Raw genomic sequence first — 7,514 nt, forward strand, 5'->3', positions numbered from 1 at the left:
GTGACATCTAGCGGTCGAGACGTGCTCCGTGAGCGGGCCGTGCTCCGTGAGGGGACCGTGCTCCGTGAGGTTTTATTTTTTTCTTCTTATTTTTTTCCCTATTTTTTCCTATTTTCTTATTTGACTGTGAGAACGTTTAGCCTTTGTCAAATGATCAGAGACTTTAAAGGCAGTTGCTCTGTTGAAGCTGTTTAGATTTGGGCGCCTGTTTAGTGTATCTGATCCTATGTGAAAATGCCATAAAGCACAGGATGCATTTTTCCCCCCTTCTGTTTCTTCAGTGAGAGAGTCGCATGTCCCTTGGACAGCCTGGTTTCGTTTGTTTGTTTGTAAGTGCGGGATGAAGGAGAATTGATTAATTTGAGCCTCCAGTTTATAGGGGGTGGGGTGGGCCGTGGGGGGTAGTTAGTTGAGCGGAAGATCCCATTGTGTTGCATGGAGTCAGCACACACATCGTTCCATGTAGGTGGCCTTTTTACAGCAAACAGATGCTGAAGGAAGGTAACTACCGGGTATGCATCTGCTTCATCATCCTTGTACATGAAAGTTTATTATTTGCCTCACTAGATGGCGCTCTACATCTGTCGCGCACATATGGCTTGGCATCTGGCCTTGGGAGTCTTTCTTGCCCAGTGGCTGTGGGATTCAGACAGGCTTGGATAGTCTTACTGAGGATGATTTTATACAGTCAGGAAGCTGCCAAAGTCTCTGTCCCTGAGGACCTACAACTTCTTCTCAGAGAAAGGTAATTCACAGAGTAAAAGAGAATGGGCCATAGTTTGACCAGACATACTGTGAATGTGATCCTGGCTGGTGATTTTTATGATGTGTGCTTCTATAGACTGCAATTCTTTATGGGGTTTGAACATATCTTTTTGGTGCCTTTGGGACCTTACTAATTATAAAATGGAACAAGCAAAGTTACATGTGACATAGCTATTGCAAAAACTTGTATTGCACATGTAAAGCATGATTTTATGGCTACATCTGTGCTGATCTTCTTGGAAGGAATGAGAAGCTGTGAAATTGACCTGTTTGCGATATGCTGTGATGGGAACGTCTGCCATGGCCTTTCTACAGTAGCATGACAATGGGGCAAAGGTGTCTGTAATCTAATAACACAGCATCTCTTTCACGAGCATGCTCTTACTATCTTACTCTGTAACCCTGAACTTTAGCTGACCACTTCACCTTTGACCTCAGGTTGTCACTCAAGCCCATGTTTTTTGAGGGGCGCTAGCTCCTCCTATGTCCAGCTTTTGGTGTCCACAAACTTTGTCCTACACAAACATTAAATTCCCATTGACAATGAATGGAGAATTCTACGTCATAGTGTCTCAGCAAATAGAATGTCTATTTTACGTCATGATGATGTACGATGATAAGATTTGTCTTTTTCTTTTTCGGGAAACCCCACTACTGAGTGACTAAACACTGCTTAATGTACACCTCATTGACCACTTTCATAGCAACAGGGGAAAATAACATAATCAAAAGCATACCTGTGGGTTATAGTAACAACTAACAAGGTTAATAGTAACATGGTCGAAAGTGGTCATAAGCAAACCACAGCATAAACACAGACCCTAGCCAATGAAAATGTACTGATGCACTCTCTCTCACGGCACGTGTATTGACCAAATATTGAAAAAGCAGGCATGGAACTAAAGGTTGAGTTTCTGTTTAATTCATATGTTTTTCATCTGAGGATTCTATATTATATTTCCTGGGCTGCTCAGTCTTGCCAAAATTGTACTTTGGTCGGCCATAACTCAAGGGCATATGTTATTGACAGAAAATAGCGGCTCAGTGTGCGTTACCTCTCATCCTGTCTGGAGGCGTGTAAGTGATTCCCACCGCACACAGTTGAGCTCGGGAGCACTCGTTTTGGTGCACTCAACATCCTGCGTATGTGCAAGGTTTTAGAGCCAATGCATGATTATTTTAAATCACTCGACAACAAGGCAGGCACACAGACAGCGAGGCCTTGAAGTTTGTGTGAGGCATGCTCGAGCAGGCCGCGAGGCACGTGAGTGCAGGCACAGAGCAGCCGATGGCCTTGTGCACCAACGAGCACGCCATCAGAGTTGGCAAGCCACGGGTTAATATCACATGAACCAAAACGAGCACACACTCCTCTGTCCCTCCCTCCGCACATCTCAGTGATGGAGTCAAGTTTTTGATCTTAACTGTGGTGGGAGTCTCTTACGCACTGTCTAGAAAGAAGGTGGCCATGTTTAGATTTCAGGTGGTATGCTGCGCTGTTAAGACAGGTTCTCCAATGTGCACAGCAGAGGGGTCTCAGTTTGAAGCTGCCCATATGGGTCCTGCATTAAGGCATTAAGTAAACCCACAACTCACCTCGGGAGCAGATTTTAGTTGTGTGCACGTTGCCTCTGTACCTCACAAAGTCAGGCGAGGGGAAAACGTGGTGGTGGAACGTGATGTCAAAGTGCTGCTGGTCACAGTGGAATATAGAATAATATACAGCCTGACAGGTAACCTGTTCAACCCAGTGTGACGACTTTGTTTTAATCCATGTGAAAGTGTGCAGATCACCTCTGCCTCTTTTTCAGTGTCCAATGTTAAACCTTATTAATATCCTTACATTTTTAAGGTTGAGAATCAATGGTATAGATGTCACCATGCCACCACAGTCTCTCTGCCCATTGACCTCCACTTTGACCTCTCTGTCATTTGTCTGGAGGTTCCACACCACTAAGACCAAACAACCCTAGGGGCCTCCAGATTAACCATAGAGCACTTAAGAGTCAGTGATGCCATCAGTCTATTAAGGAATATTCTTGTGTACATTGTTTATTTTTTCTTACCACACACAGTTTGTTTGGAGAGGTAACTTGGGGTGAACAAATCACCTCAGGCTCTTTGGCAACTGAAAATGAGACCGATCTCCTCTTAAAACCCAGTTCCTCTCTTTCCGCTGCTGTCTTCCGTGGTGGGGGGACACCCTCCACACTCTATAGGCCAGTTAGAGATATGCAACAGTGGTCTAATACAGGAGGTGACTTGTCCCACTGCCAACCAACATCCAGTGGATGAGGTGAATGTTTTGCCGTCATATACAACCTACTGTATGTATGGGTGAATAAACCTTGCCGTTTTCCTGACCAACTGAATTTAATTTCTAATTGTGAGAACTGCAACAAGCTGTTAACCATGTGGCACACAACACACATCTGGTAGTTTGTTGCTTTGGCAGTCAGTGTTGATCACGAGTGGCAGTGTTGTATGCCTTGGATGATCCCATATGCCTAGATCCTGGTGCCCTGCTACAGGTGCACTAATTCATGCACTCACATGCAGTACATAAGCATTCATATGTGTGCACACTGGTACCACTACCTACCAACCAGGCCTGGACCAAAACGCTGTCACAGATATTTGTTGCCGTTTGTTTTTAAGTGCCAGATGGGTGAAATTTGTCCCAGCAGGGCCACATGAGTTGTTAATGAGGGAAAAATAATATACAACAGCTTTAATCTGCGATTGTCTAAACATGGAGGCAGGCTCCCATGTAGACATTTCACAATATCCGCAACATTATCCTCAAACAAAGAGTTTAACTATGGCTTGCCACTGTGACCCAAGAAGTACAGACAGGATGGGATTACTTACTTACTGTACATTATTATTTTAATCTTTCTGCAGCATAATGAATAAGCGATTCTTCACTTTAAATAACCATATTTGTCTCTGTGTATAATATTTTCTAAGGCAGTGGTTCTCAAAGTGGGTCCCAGGGACAATCGGAGTCCTGGAGGGGGTTACAAAACGACCCTTGCAGGTCTCTTATAGGGAGTGTGTAAAATGGAAGCAGACGGACGGGGCTATTTGCTTCCATTTATTCTCAGAGTGTATGGGAGTACTTGAGATTACATTGATTCATTGATTGATTGATTGATTGATTACTATATTAACAGTTTGCAAATAGTACAGTGGTACGATTTACACTGATGCTAAAAGGATAGCACAAAAAGCCCTGAGGGCTTGTTTCCAATTCATCATACAATGTTTGAGAACCACTGATCTAAGTTAGCAATGTAGAAAACAGTAAAGATTCACCTGTCTGGATTATAATGCTTTGCCCTTAAGGTTTGCCCTTAGATTGTTTAGCCAACCAACAACAACACAGTGCGAGCCCTACAATTTCAGGGAGGGAAATTGTTTCCATTTGTCTTCATTCTGCCTCCCTCTTCGTCCAAGTGGCACGTGCCAGGTCTGACAGCACCACTGGGCCTGTGGAGGGAGGTACCATCTGGGTTTTCAGGTGCTAATCACATTGGCTGAGTTAAGTCTCAAATTGCATCACCGCTCTGGGCGTCCAAAAGGCCCTCACTCTGGGTCAAAGGTGAGGGAAGATAATACTACCTTTGTTGAGAAAAACAAACAACAAACTCAGCTCAAGAAAAGCACAGATGTGTTACCTCACTGTAAAGGATAGGACTGTAAGACGCTGTTTGGGTGTCCAGACAGTGTCTGCAGGGATTACCAACTATTGCATGTATATTGTTTCTTGTCTTAAGTTATGATGCTAAATCTTTGAGCTGTCATTGAGAGCCATATAAACCCACATTTCCACAGCCTCTATTGCTGCCTCAGTTGTCTATGAGTCTCTCTCTCTGTCGCTCTCATGCACGCACGCAAATCATTATCACCGACCAGACTTAAGGCGCTGTTTTATGTCGCTGCCATCATCATCACCACCATCATCATTGTTGTCCTTTTAATCATCCTCGTGACTTTTTGAGGGGTGCTAGCCCCTCCTATGCACAGCTTTGTGTGCATGCCCGTTTAGGCACGGAATGTGTTTGTAGCACGGAATGTGATGATTTGATTGGCTGAGCACGGAATGTGTTGTATGATGATGTATGATGATAAGAGCGCCCGATCATGTCACACGAGTGTGATTTTTTTTTAACTGACCCATAAACCCAAAACAGATTTTGGAGAAACAACTATTTGGAGAAAGTTGAATGATCAACTTTGCTGTATTGTTACTGACATGGTCCATAAGACAAGATAATAAGAACACTGGACTGTATCAAATAAATGAAATACGAAAAATACAATGAGATACAAAATATATATTTAGACACACTGATTTAACCCTCTTTAAAACCCTCTTAGCCGTAAGGTGGAATGTGAAATGGGGAATGTACAGAATTAGGGGAGTAGCACCGAAGTCTGACGTCAATATCGGTAGAGGGCGCAAATCCACGAGTTTATGTACTTTTTATTTGCATTGTTGTAATCCCCATAGGGGGATTTTTAGATCGCCTCATATAATAACTGTGTTTGAAAAATAAACAAATCATCCAGGCCGCTTCATGGATATGAAGAATCAACTGAGAAAATGCTATTGTTACTGCTACTGAATTAGTTACATTTTCCCTAGAAACAGATATATATGAGTGACTGACTGTCTCCTTCACCCCAGGTGAAGTATCTCGGGGTCTTGTTCACGAGTGAGGGGAGGACGGAGAAGGAGATCAGCCGGAGAATCGGAGCGGCAGGGGCGATATTGCAGTCGCTGTAAGCCTGTACCTCACTGTTGTGACGAAAAGAGAATTGAGCCAGAAGGCAAAGCTCTCTGTCTACCGAGCAATCTTCGTACCTACTCTCACCTATGGTCATGAAGTGTGGGTCATGACCGAAAGAATAAGGTCACGAATACAAGCGGCCGAAATTAGTTTTCTTCAACGGGTGGCTGGCATCTCCCTTAGAGATAGGTTGAGAAGTTCAGTCACACGAGAGAGACTCGGAGTAGAACCGCTGCTCCTTCGCCTGGAAAGGAGCCAGCTGAGGTGGTTCGGGCATCTGGTTAGGATGCCTCTTGGGCGCCTCCCTAGGGAGGTTCTTGACGCACGGCCCACTGGGAGGAGACCCCGGGGCAGACCAAGGCGCAGTTGGAGGAAACACATCGACTCACTGGCCTGGGAACGTTATTCTCCATAGAGAAATTAATTCTGTGAACCAGGGGAATTGAGGGGACGAGCGAGTGACGCCAGGACTTCGGCGCTCTATAGAGGGTAATAGGGTATGCGTGTGACATAATCATCATACCCGGCTAGTTATGCGGGTACGCCTACTGAGTGGCAAAAAACTACTTTATGCATTAAACTATGTTAAACTCACTTTGCCACTCGATTTGCCAGTGCCACTCACTTTATGCATGCACATACCCTCTATAGAATGCACAGTGAAGTGAGATTCAACCAAAGCTGCCTTTTTGAGTATTTTATAGACAAATTAAACTTTGGAGAGAAACGGAATGTCAAAAAATACACCGCGGTGTCTGAGACTAGAGCCATAGAGTAATGGTTGAGACGAAGCAGTGAAAGGTCCTAAAAGATATATAGCCTAACGTCAGTCTAATACCCAATCTTTCTGTTGTATGAACACAAGGCTGCTGTACTTTATACCTCATACTAAGCATTTAAGTATGAGGTATAAAGTACAGAGACCCGTTTCTGAATTTGTCTATAACCAAGCAACTTAGAGGTGTGTGTTTCAGTTATCTGAGCTGTGGTAGCCTGTTGCCTTTCAAGTTTGTTTTGGTGGTTTCAGCACTCTCTGGTGGACAGAGTTTCATAATTATTAACAATCATAATACACACAGACAGCCAGCCTCCTCAGTTGGTTGAACTGCAAACAATCAATCATGATCAAAATGAATGACTAATGGCTGCTGTTTTTCCTGGATGCACAAACTGAACAAATACACCGAGCCCGCCATCATCTAAAAACAAAGCCCTGGATAACGTCTGTGAGACACGAGCACTCTAATTAGGCTCTGCCATTTAAGAGTTCAAATAATGAATAATGAACCACAAACGTTCCAAGGTCCTGCATCACTCTTGCTCTCCTTTCTCACCAATGTATCCCAACTACTACAGTTGGACTACACTCACTACAGCAACGTTTCCACTGCTCCCTCACTCACCCTTCAATCCTCAGTGGGGAAATAATGATTCACAGGCCCACCTGACCAAAATATCTGACAGCGGGAAAGAACAGCAGAGTGGAAGGGATTTAGGACGCTATTAGTGTGCACTCATTGAGCACTCGTGCTCACAAACAAGCTGAGCACGCTACAGTTTCCTGTGCAAGAAACTGAACGCTTATGTCAATGAGCCACACAGAGATATTAGGACCAGGCTGTTTGTTCTGTTGTTTTCATGCACTTTGTGTGTTTGATTGTGTGCATGCATCCTGTAAATGCACGTGTCTTTTGCTTGGTTACACGTGTGAGCGTGTGTGTGCATGCTTATGTTTGTTGTGGTGTCTTGCTCGGAAAGCACCGCCCAACAGGTAAGATTCCCCCCGGAGAGCAAGCGAGGCAAAGAGAAAGAAGACAGCGTCACAACCTTGGGCGTGTCATATTGAAGGAAGATACATACCGGACCGGGACCGGTCCATCTGCTGCATCAGCTTGATTATGCTGCACCTGTGTGGGAACGCTATAAAATCGAGCTCTCTCTGACTCGTTTCAC

This window comes from Protomyctophum bolini (assembly GCF_963924005.1).
Source record: "Protomyctophum bolini genome assembly, chromosome: 19".
NCBI classification, from domain to species: domain Eukaryota; kingdom Metazoa; phylum Chordata; class Actinopteri; order Myctophiformes; family Myctophidae; genus Protomyctophum; species Protomyctophum bolini.